At 54.4% G+C, this 12,147-nt stretch overlaps 1 pseudogene; it reads left to right on the top strand.

Moving 5' to 3' along the window:
- Window positions 1–5,983: 5,983 nt before the first annotated feature.
- Window positions 5,984–11,843, top strand: LOC127033519 (non-structural maintenance of chromosomes element 3 homolog; annotated as a pseudogene).
- The last annotated feature ends 304 nt before the right edge of the window (window positions 11,844–12,147 follow it).

Here is a 12,147-nt window from a genome sequence, read left to right on the forward strand (position 1 = left end):
GGTGCAGCCCCAAGTCACATATTTGGGGATAATTATTGGGCAAGGAGGAGGCAACCAGGCCAGCGCAAGGTGAGAGCCCTAGTAGAAATGCCGGCTCCTCCTGACGGCCACTCCTTGAGAATACTCTTGGCAGGGTTTAATTTCCTCAGATCCCACATTTACAAGTATATTGAAATAACTCACCCTTGTGGCAATTATTAAAAGGCCCAGTGGGAGTGGGGAGAGGAGCAGGACACTCCTTTAAGGCTCTTCAAGCAAAAGGCTCTCACAGCTCCAGCACTGGGCTTCCCTGATGAATCACAGCCTTTTGTTATTCATTTGGCTGCGAACAATCACTGGCATAGCCAGATTTTCAGGGTAGCGGGAGCAAAAAACATAAAAAATGCGCCCCTCCCTTGGCTCCACCTCTGGCCACGCCCCCTTTCCCCCCCGGCCATGCCCCAGACCGGACCCCCCTCCCCGCTCACCTTCGCTCTCGAGCCGGCCTGCCACCCCTTGAATCCTTTGGCCATGTGGTGGCAGCACAGCCGGCAGGCTCCGCTTTCGCATCGGGCTGCTGCTGCCGCCAGGGTCGGTGCAACCATTCAAGTAAACTAGGCAGCCGCCTAGGGTGCCTAGTGGTTGGGGGCGCCTAAAAGTCCCCTCAGGCAAGGAGGCGGAGTGGAGGTGAGCTGGATAGGGGGGGCACGGGGAGGGCTGCCCGCACTACCGGGGGTGGACACACAGGGGCACAGCTCCCCGCCCCAGTTTACCTCCACTCTGCCTCCTCCGCTGAGCTCACAGCCCAGCTCTCCTCCAATCAGCGCCACAAGCCTGGGTGGGGAGGAGAATTAGAGCGACACCAGCGTGCTCAATGGAGGAGGCGGAGCCAAGGTGAGCTGGGGCGGGCTTCTCAGGCAGGGTTAGCTTCTGGGGGGGAGGTCTTGCAGAATTGGTAAATAAAATTGTTTTTAATTGTTCACTTTATTAATGTAACTTCTGTTCACCATCCACACTACACTTGCCTACACTGTAACTTCTGTTCACTCTTTGACATATTGTAATTCAAACCCCATTTTAAAACACTCACTCCATTTTGTAAAAGTTTCCTCCAACCTTCATTTTTGCAAACCCTGCTGTAATCTTACTAGTTTAGTTGAGATGTGTGAATGAGGCATGTATGAATGATGGAATTAACCTCCATTCCCAGCCTGTCCTGATGAGATAAAGTTCAAATACCAACGGCTGAAGACCTAGACAACAGTCCGAAACAAAGTAAGAAGCATCCACCCTAAAAAGAAAAGGACAAAAGAACGACAGAAGGAAGATCAAAGCCAGGTTCAAGGCCGAAAGTCACATCTGCAATTGATGGGTGATCAATCCAAACCCAGAGGCAGTGTGACACAGCAAGACCTATAGACTTTGAATCCAAACTAAAAGCCTAGAAAAAAGAAGGGTGAGATAAGAGACTTTGGGTAACGTTCTGCTGCCAACATGGAAGGACATAGGTGCCTGCCCAACAGAGATCCAGCTTGTCCTTGTGCCCGGCTTTCCTGGCCACTTGGCTGCCACAAGCTACAAACCCAAGGTACAAAATCAAGCCATGAACTTAAGCTATCTTCAGGACTGGTAACTATGCAGCAGCTGCAGAACATCTCCTGCAGGCCTCCACAACTCGTAAAGTGGTGAGGGCCACATTACTCCAAAGAAAACAGCTGAGGACCGAAACTCCCCAGCCAAGCAGAAACATCCCACCCCCCAGAACTGCCGGCCCAGTGGAAACACCCCGCCCGCTCCCACCCGGACCACCCAGACCTGCAGAAACAAACCCTTCTTCCCCAGCGCCACCCCACCAAAACAGCTGTGGGTAAAAAAGGAAGGTTGGGGTTGAGGTTGGAGAGGTGATACTTGATTTTAAATCAACCAGGGACTCCCAGCTGAAGAGGTGGTTGGGAGCCCTCAGGCTCAAATTAAAGGGCCCGGGGCTCCAGCGGCTGGGGGAACCCGGAGCTTTGCAGGGCTGGGGCAGGGATTTAAAGGGGCCAGAACTCCTGCTCCTGAGGGGAGCCCAAGCCCTTTAAATCCCAGCCCCAGCCCATCTGCTGGAGCCGCCGCCGGGATTCAAAGGGCTCTGGGCTGCCTCTGGCAGTAGAGAGCCCTGAGCCCTTTAAATCTCAGCCACGGCTGGGAATCTCTGCAGGCAGCCCAGAGCCCTTTGAATCCTGGCCGCTGCTGGGATTAAAAGGGCTCTGGGCTCCCTGCCGCTGCGGGCAGCCCAGAGCCCTTTGATTCCTGGCCGCGGCTGGCAGGGCCGGATTTAGGAATTGCGGGGCTCAATTCGAACATTTTCAGCGGGGCCCTGGCAGGGATGACCGAAAAAAAAAAAAAGGGCCCTTCATTTCTTAGCAATCGGTTCCCTATAAAAAGTTCTGCCACAGTATGTAATTTTTGTACCAATAGGGTTACCATATGTCCGTATTTTCCTCCCGGATGGCGATTTACGAACCAAAAGCCTGACATGTCCGGGAAAGTACAGATGTATGTTAACCCTACCCAAAGTTCTTCTTTAAAAAGATGGGTCTGAACTAGAAATTAGCTCCGCCACTCCCTGAGGGTGTGCTAGGGTGCACGTGTGGGTCCCAGCTGCTCCCTGCCCACCTCATTGAAGCAGGTGTGCAGCGTTACTTCCCTGGGAACTGCAGGGCACCAGTGGACATGGGGCTGGCTGGAGGTGTGGCGGGGAGGTGGCTGGAGGTAGGGTCTGGCTGCAGGCTGGAGACGGGGTACGGGGTGGGCTGGCTGGCTTCAGGCAGGGCCACAGGGGAGGTGCGGCATGGGTTTGCAGTGCTGGAGACAAAGGAGTGCGGGACTGGCTGGCTTCAGGCAGGGGTGTGCGGCAGGGGTTGGCTGGAGACAGGGAAGGGGGTGCAGGGCTGGCTGGAGACAGGGGTTGGTGCAGGGCTGGAGGCAAGGCCGGGGGTGCAGGGATGGCTGGAGACGGGCTGGCTGTGGGCAGCGGGTGCAGGGCTGGCTGCAGACAGGAACTGGTGCAAGCAGGGCAGGAGGTGCAGCAGGGGTTGGCTGCAGACAGCTGGTGCAGGTGCAGGTACAGGGGGTACAGCCCATCCTGTATGGTGAGTGCCCTCTCCTCCTTCCTCCCCCACCAGGGTAGCAGCAGCAGCCCGCGGCTCAGAGGCTATTTAAAGGGCCTGGGACTCCCTTGCTTCCACTGCCCCAGCCCTGTAAATAGCTGTGCGAGCCCTGGGGAAGTGGTGGGGCTCCGGGGGCTATTTAAAGGACCAGGGCAGCAACGGCAGCTGGAGACACCCCCCGCTACACCAGGGCTCCGGGGGCTATTTAAAGAGCCCGGGGCTCCCCTTCTTCTACAGCCCCACCCCTTTAAATAGCCACGGAAACCCTGGGGAACTGGTGGGGCTCTGGGAGCTATTCAAGTGGCTGGGGCGGTAGAAGCGACGGGAACCCCGGACTTTTTAAAATAGCCCCCAGAGCCAACCCTATCCCAGGGCTGCAGTAGTGGTGCTCTGGTGGCAATTTAAAGGGCCTCGGGCTCCAGCCCCTGCTGGGAGCCCCAGGCCTTTTAAATTGCCCCCTGGGGAAGCTGGGCCATCCTTGTACAGCGTACTGGCAGAGCCCTATGAATCCTGGCCGCGGCTGGGATTTAAAGGGCTCTGGGCTCCTCGCTGCTGCGGGCAGCTCAGAGCCTTTTGAATTCGGCCGCGGGCCGCACAGTGATGCGGCCCGGGGGCCATATGTTCTGCAGGCCTGATCTCGCGCGCGTGTGTCTGTGTGTGTATATAGGTATTTTGTATAGCGTGTGTGTGTATAAAAATTAAGATATTAGTTCCTGTCATAAATCAGATTGTTATCACAATAAATGTGGCATCTTTGTCTTGCCCCCTGAAAAGATCCTGTGTAGTTTTGTCTGTACAACAGTCTCCCCAGGCACGGTTAGCTGCCGTGGCAGGGGGGAGAGCGGGGAAGTCTCCCCAGGCAGGGTTAGCTGCCGTGGCGGGGCAGGATGGGGAAGTCTGCCCAGGCAGAGTTAGCTGCCGTGGGAGGACGCAGAGGAGAGGGGTTAGCTGTCGCGGTGGAGGGGTCCAGCTGCTGCTGGGGGGGGTCCCTGGGTGTGGGGCTGAGTTAGCTGCCGTGGGGGGGTGGGGATAGCTGAGTGGGGGGTGCAAGGTGGAAGTTTCACCTAGGGCACGAAACTTCCCTGCACCGGCCCTGGCTGCCGCCCCATGGCTCCTCTGGCCGTGCAGCCAGCAGGCGCTGCTTCCGTGCCTGCTGGCCTGAGGAGAAGCAGCTGCTTCCGCTGAATCCCACCAGCTATGCTGCTGCCAACAATACGGCCTTAACTACGACACTGAGAAAAGAAAACTCGTTCCAGTACCGTAAGAATCCAGGAAGTTACAAGGAGCTGAGATTAACTTTAACCCCTGTGAACAAGAATGCCTGGCAGGCGTCTGAGCAGCGTAATCTTTCGAGCCACTCACAGGCACAGCTCCCATCACTGTTCAGAGCACCCACAAAGAGCACCCACACTCCACTAAAGTACATTTTGTCAGGAAAACTGATGGGAGGGAAAGTCTCCAACACCCGAACACCACAAGGGACTCTGATTTTAATTAACAGAGGAATAACCACACAAACGGTATCTAAACCAGACATGCTAACATATGCTTTAATTGAAAAAGGAACCCAACCCGATTGTCCAGAGATCACTCTGGAGCAAAGAATTGTTTCAGTAGAAGCACCTCCACTAGAGGAACTGGCTACGGTAGGGCAAGAGAAGCATGTTTGCTTCAGAGATGGAAGTGCAATGGTAATAAATGGGGGAAAGTGTGTAAAATACACAGATATCAATTTAGAGAAAGAAGTTCTTCGAGTGCTTGCTCATATTCTTTCCAATTTGGGTGCGCACTGCATGCACAATCGTTGGAAGATTTTTACCCTAGCAACACTCGGTGGGTCGGCTGAGGCGCCCCCTGGAGTGGCGCCTTTACGGTCAGACATCTACCCCACATACCTCAGCCGGCCCAGCGCCCACTCGGTTCCTTCTTACCGCCGGTGCCAGTCGTTGGAACTGTGGAGCATGGCTAAGCTGAACTCCACTTCCCTGGCTTCTGTGTAGCACTCGTTTACAGTTGTAAATCGTTTTAAAAAGTAGTTATTGGTTCTTTAGTAGTAGTTAAGAGTTATTATTCTTAGGGTACGTCTTCACTACAGGCCGTATCGGCGGGTAGCAATCGATTTCTTGGGGAGCAATATATCGCATCTCCCGTCGACTCCGGAACTCAACCAACACGAATGGCAGTAGCAGAGACGACAGGGGGAGCCGCGGACATCGATCCCGCGCTGTGAGGATGGTAGGTAACTCGATCTAAGATATGCAACTTCAGCTACGTGAAGTATCTTAGATCGATCCCCTCCCCTAGTGTAGACCAGCCCTTAGGGTTAATAGTAGTTGGGGGTAAGGGGCTTCTCCCCTTCCCCAACCCTCCGGTACCCGAGCTGATGCCTAGGTCTCCGGGTTTCAAATCGTGCTCGGCCTGCCTTAAGCCAATGCCTATCGGAGACCCACACCACTCCTGATTGAAGTACCTGGGGGAATCCCATCAACTTATGGAAGCGGCGCTCAGCCCCATGTCCTCAGCTCTGCCCCGAGACCAGGCACTGACTTTGTCGGTTCGAAGAGCGCCTGCGGCATCAGAAGCGGTCAGCACCATGTCCGGACACCGGCAAAGACTCCTGGCACTGGATGTCTCTGGCACCTCCATCAGCGCAGCGGCGCTCGCTCTCCCTGAAACCGATGACGCAGCACAAACAACCTGCTGCCCCCTTGCAGTTGCTGGCACTGCCTGTGCCTCCCTCGGAGTTGTGTCCCATGTTGGAACGGTCCGCAAAGTCACCAACCCCAGTACCGTTGACTCTGGTGCCACAAGGGCCGTCAAGTCCAGTGCACGTAAGCTCCCCACTGCGTACCATGGTCGAGCTTGGGCTGCCATCCACTCCAGAGACTTTCTCCATGGCACGAGACCTGATTGTGCTCACCAAGCTGAGAGCGTTGAAACTTTTGGTACCGCCGGTGCAGATTGTTCCCCCAAAAGGAAAGCCCTCCGTGCTGCATCCTCTGTGTCAGAATGAGACAGGACGGCACCGATTCCAGTCCCACTCCTGATCACGGTCCTGATCCAGACGCTGGTCTCGTTCATAGCACCGCTCGCAGACCCGGCACTGATCACCATCTCCACATCGGTCGCACTCATGGTACCTCTCTGCCTTGCAAATATCTACTTTCCAGTTCCGTCAGTACCGGTCCAGCTCCTGGCACCGATCCCGACACCGGTCCGAGCGCCGATCTACTCAGAGTCGATCCCGGCACCGTTCCGCCCATAGATCTTCGCTGAGGTCCAGATCTCCCTCCCGGCACTGATAGGATCACTGATTCTGATCAGGATCGTGGTACCATTCGAGATCACAGCGCCAATCTACACTTCCATGGTGCAGGGCGGTACCACACCACAAGGCGACTCAGCATACACGCTCAGCTCCATCTTGGCCATCCTGTCCCTCCTCGATGTTGTCCCAGGCAGAAAGTGGCTACCATGTCCAGAACAAAGATTTGGACAGTGCTAGCCAATGGCACGATGAGGGACAGGATCCTGGTCAGGGACCTCTGCAATTGTCCTTTTGGACCCCTTGGGCGTACCATCAGGCCCAAGGTGTCCCCTTGGGGGCTTCTCGCTCTGCCCACTCAGAGCCCCTGGGACCGGAAGCCACTGTGAGTCACCTTGGTTCGGAGCTGACGGCCCTGCCCCCAGTTCAGGCTAATGCTCCTAGCATGGTGGACCTAGGGCAGACGGACCCTGCCCAGGACCCCTTAGTCCCAGGAGTATCCTCCTCAGTTTCACCTAACGAGGTGGTGGTGGCTACAACCTCCTCTGGCCCCCCACCTATAGACCTCCGTGCCCACCACGAGTTGCTCTGCAGGGTGGCACAAAACACGAAGCTCCAGATGGTAGAGGTTGAGGACAGTAGTAGACACACTGTCTGCTGACACCCCGACCAGAATAGCCTTGCCCTTCATCCGGACTATGCAGGCTAATGTCACTACGATCTGGCAATCTCCGGCCTCTATACCCCCTACTGCCAAAGAGGTGAAGAGGAAGCATTTGGTCCCCACCAAGGACTACGAATACCTGTATATTCACCCCCAGCCATGCTCCCTCCTTGCACAGTCTGTTAGCGAGACGGAAAGACATGGTCAACAAGTTCTTACTCCTAAATCCAAGGACGCTAGACACCTGGATTTTATTGGGTGCAAAATTTACTCTACTGGCGACGTGCAGCTCAGAGTGGCTAACCAGCAGGCCCTCTTGAGCTGCTACCATTAGAAAACTTGGAACTCAATGCAAAAGTTCAGGAGCCCAGGGAGGAGTTCGGGGCCCTATTAGAGGAGGGCATGAAGGTAGCCAGAACATGTCTGCAAGCCTCAATAGATGCGGTAGACTCAGCAGCTAGGACTCTAGCCTGGGGCATACAGGTCTCCCGTATCTCACTGGAACGAGGGCTGGTGCAAGGAAGTTTCGTGCCCTAGGCAAAACATACACCTTGTTCCCCTCTCCCACCCTGATATGCCCCCCCCCCGTGGCAGCTCCCCCCAGCCCTGAGGCAATCTCTGCCACTGCAGCTTCCCCCCACGCCCAGGGACCCGTGTGGGACCTCCCCACTCCAGCTCACCTCTGCTTCGCCTCCTCCCCGAGCACGCTTCCCCCGCTCTAATTCTCCCCCAGGCTTGCAGCGCCAAAGAGTTGATTGGCGCCGCAAGCCTTGGAGGCAGGAGAAGTGGAGCAGTGACCGCGTGCTCAGGGAGGAACGGCTGTAAAAAAATAATTGGGGGCCGCTTCTTGGCCCCTCCAAATCTTAGTACCCTAGGCATCCACCTAGTATGCCTTAATGGTAGCACCGGTTCTGGAGATGGGGTCGGGGGGTGTCCGACTCAGAGGGTCTGAGATCGGAGTTGGGGGTCAGGGCTGTGGGGAATGGGGTCGGGAGGTTCCTGGCTCAGAGTGTCTGGGCTCGGAGCTGGGGGTCAGAGGGTTTCCGGCTCAGAGGGGCTGGGCTCAGAGCTGGGGGTCAGGGCTGTGGGGAGGATGGGGATGAGGTCATGGGGTTTCTGGCTCAGAGGGGCTGGGCTCGGAGCTGGGGATCAGGGCTGGGGGGGATGGGGTTGGGGGGGATGCCCAGCACAGATGGGCTGGGCTTGGAGCTGGGGTTTGGGCTGGGGGGATGCTGCATGGCTAACTCAATCTGAGCTACGTTGCTCCCGCTCGATGCAGCAGGTTCTTTTGGGTAGCAGAAAGCCCTCTACCAGGTCCACGTATTTAGCTAAGTGGAAGCGTTTTTCCTGCTGGTGTGCTCTGAGCAATACTCCCCCCGGAGGTGTCAGTACCTACCATCTGAGACTCTCTCTTGTCCTTGAAACAGCAGAGCCTCGCAGTTTTATCCATCAGAGTACACCAAGCAATGATTTCAACTTTTCACCCAGGTCAAAATGGGCTCTCGGTCTTCTCCAATCCCATGGTCAGCAGGTTCCTCAAGGCTTTAGAACATCTGTACCTGCAAATTCGGCATTCGGCCACTACGTGGGACCTCAGCCTGGTCCTATCCAGACTCATGGGTGCCCCATTCGAGCCGATGGCCAACTGCTTCCTCCTCTACCATTCCTGGAAGACAGCCTTCCTCATAGCTATCACCTCGGTGAGATGTATGTTGGAGCTTAGAGCCCTGACATCGGACCCACAGTATACCATGTTCCAGAAGGACAAGGTACAGCTGCGACCACACCCTGCCTTCCTTCCTAAGGTGGTGCCTGCCTTCCATGTCAACCAAGACATCTTCCTCCCGGTCTTCTATCCGAAGCGGCGCACTTCTCGACAAGAACAACAGCTGCACTCTCTAGATGTTCGCAGGGCCCTCACCTTTTACATCCAACGAACAAAACCTTTCAGGAGGACATCCCAGCTGTTCGTAGCTGTGGCACACCATCCAGCGCATCTCGTCCTGGATCACATCATGCAGCCGTGCGTGCTATGACTTGGCTGGTGTCTTAATTATGCACCTTACTGCCCACTCCACTTGGGCTCAAGCTTCGTCCTCCGCCTTCCGAGCTCATGTACCAATATAGGAGATATGGAGGACAGCAACTTGGTCATCAGTACATGCTTTTGCTTCCCACGATTCATTAGTCCAGCAATCAAGGGGTGATGTGGCATTTGGCTCAGCGGTACTGCACTCCACGACATCTCACTACGACCCCATCACCTAGGTAGGGCTTGGGAGTCACCGAACTGGAATCTTTATGAGCAAACACTTGAAGAAGAAAAGACGGTTACTCACCTTTGTAACTGTTGTTCTTCAAGATGTGTTTCTCATACCCATTCCAAACCTGACCTCTTTTCCCTCTGTTGGAGTAGCCGGCAAGAAGGAACTGAGGGGGCACTGGGACCACTGGAGTATATATCCGGCAGCATATGGTGACACTCCAGGGGGTGCCTCAGTTGACCCACCGAGTGTTGCTAGGGTAAAAATCTTACGACGCTCACGCATACGCGTACACCCTAATAGGAATTGATATGAGCAACATATCTCAAAGAACAACAGTTACAAAGGTGAGTAACTGTCTTTTATGCATGGCCAGCTGGACCATGTGTCAGCCCAACAAGCTGTATTGCACGCAGTTTATCAGGTTCTGTAACAATATGAGCATTCCCCACGACCAGTGTCTATTTACGCTGACAGCGACTTTTCTGTAAAGGGAATTCAGTTCTGGATGCAGGACTGGAAAAAAATGAGTGGAGGGCGGCAGATGGCAAAGATATTGCATCTCTAGATGAATGGAGGTGGATTTATCAGTGGGTAACAGAGAATCCGAAGCAACTGAAAATCTGGCATGTAACAGCCCACAACAAGGGAACAAGCGTGGAAGCCACTTGGAACAGTCGGGGACATAACACAGCCCAGCAACACAGTATAGCAGTTGTAACTAGAAGCCAAGCTAAAGGCATCCCTACTGAGGCCCCTGAAAAAACAGATGACGCTGTAAATCCCCCAACTCCAGGAAAGGAGGAGAGGTGGGAACTGATTAATGTAGACCGTCAGTTCAGGCAGGAGGGAGTAAAGGGAACCTTGAATAGGGTGAAACAAGTTGCAGAACGGAAAACCATGGAGGATGATGTTAGAACACGGGTAAGGAATTGCCCATGGTGTGCACAGCATAAAGCACGGCCTCTTCACTGGCAACCCATGATGCCTAAATGGAGACTAGGGCCCTGGCAATAGGGTCCACATTGATTTTATTGACAAGTATAAGGTTTGGCAATCCCTGTTCTTGGGAGCCTGTGTCCCCCAGACATTTCAAGATTTTTGGGGCAACCCCACTGCCATCTCCCCTCCATAACCAATACCTCCACTCTAGACAATCAAGCATGGATCCCCATCCAGGAACCGGAAATTCTCTTAGAATGGTATGATAAAAAACACAAATTGAATTCTGAAGCCGCAAGGGAATACTGAGCTCTATGCCTGGGAAGGGGAAGTGGGACTCAAGGTTCACCTTACAAACATCACAGGAATACCAAACCAATGGGAAATAGGGGTGGGGACACCACCTGGAGTGCCTCTTACCCAGTGGGATGAGCCTCTTAAGACAGGAACAATACGAACTGTCATAGCAGGATCTTGTCCAATACCTAACGGACATTCAAACCTTTGGTTCTCAGACACACGGACTAAGATTTGGACCAAAGACATGACGTTTAGAAGAAGCACTGATCAGGATGAAGAAGCGCAAGTTGTTTATAACTCAAAGTGACCCTCTAAGGGTCCTTCTGAATCCATTGCTAGTAGAGATTAGATTTTAAATGCATTGGACCCAGTTAAATGTGTCAAGAACGGAGCCAAAATGTCTGCCCTGTGCCCTTTAGCCATGCTTTCAAAAGAGGAAGACACACCGAAGCCCCTATAGCCGAGCCAGGCGAGATGTAGCAGATAATATATTAGGAGGGGTTGGCTTTGGAACTGGGATTATGAATACCGTAGATTTAGAAGTAATGAAGAAATAAATCGAGGCCTTATCACAATTACAGGAGAGTCTTATGGACGAACAGGCAGACGCTAATGCGGTTTTCTGCAAACAGGCCTAGGCAATCTTTGAAAGCAACATGGAATTGGTGGAAATGGTTAAACACCACCACCTGGATGGAATTAGGAAATAAAACTGCCGGCTCAGGTGGATCAGAAGGTTTTTGGGCTGCAGCTGGTGGAGAGACTCCAAGCATCACATCTACATCCTGGTCAGCAACCTGCCGCACCTGGAAGTGGAGAACCTGAAACAGGATGATTGCACAGCAAACCTGGGCCTCCTCAACGTCATTCTCAGCTTCCTCTTCATGAAGGGGAATACTGCTAAAGAATCTCCTGTGTGGGAGCTGTTGAGGAGACCACGAGTTGACCCTGGAATGAGACATGAAGTATTTGGGGATCTCAAGAAATTGGTGACCAAGGAATCTGTTCGCCAAAAGTACCTGGAAAACAACCGCATACCCCACACAGATCTACCCGAGTTTGAGTTCCAGTGGGGGGCACGGGCTGCCAAGGAGACCTCCAAGATGCAGATCCTGGGCTTAGTCCCTAAGATCCAAAACAAGGACCTCAGGGCCTGGAGCACCCAGTACACTGAGGTGGTAGCTGAGGAGGTAGCTGTAGGGGGCCTGTGCCAAGACATTAGCACCGCTGGAGACACTGGTGGGGCCAGCTAGGGGGCATGGAGGAGGACCCGGTGAGCCTTATCCACTTCACCCCCAGGTGGTCTGCCCCATGATGCCTTTTGAACCAGCAGACCTGCAAAGTAGGGGATCTGTGGCCTCTGCCCAGGCTGAGCCTGATCCAGGAGACCTGGCCCGGCCCCTGTTAGCCCCAGCTCCCATTAAGGAGAATTAATTGGAGCTGGCAGGGTGTGGTTCGTTGCCGGGCGAAAGAAGGAACACTTGTGGGTTTTATGGGCAGGAGCAGGGCTGGCTGTATGCCGATTCCCCCGAATAGGGTCTCGTTCCCCTGGCCGGAGCGTGGCAATCCCCGCGGCCCCGC

The sequence above is a fragment of the Gopherus flavomarginatus genome, chromosome 13 (assembly GCF_025201925.1).
Source record: "Gopherus flavomarginatus isolate rGopFla2 chromosome 13, rGopFla2.mat.asm, whole genome shotgun sequence".
In the NCBI taxonomy this organism is placed as follows: Eukaryota; Metazoa; Chordata; order Testudines; family Testudinidae; genus Gopherus; species Gopherus flavomarginatus.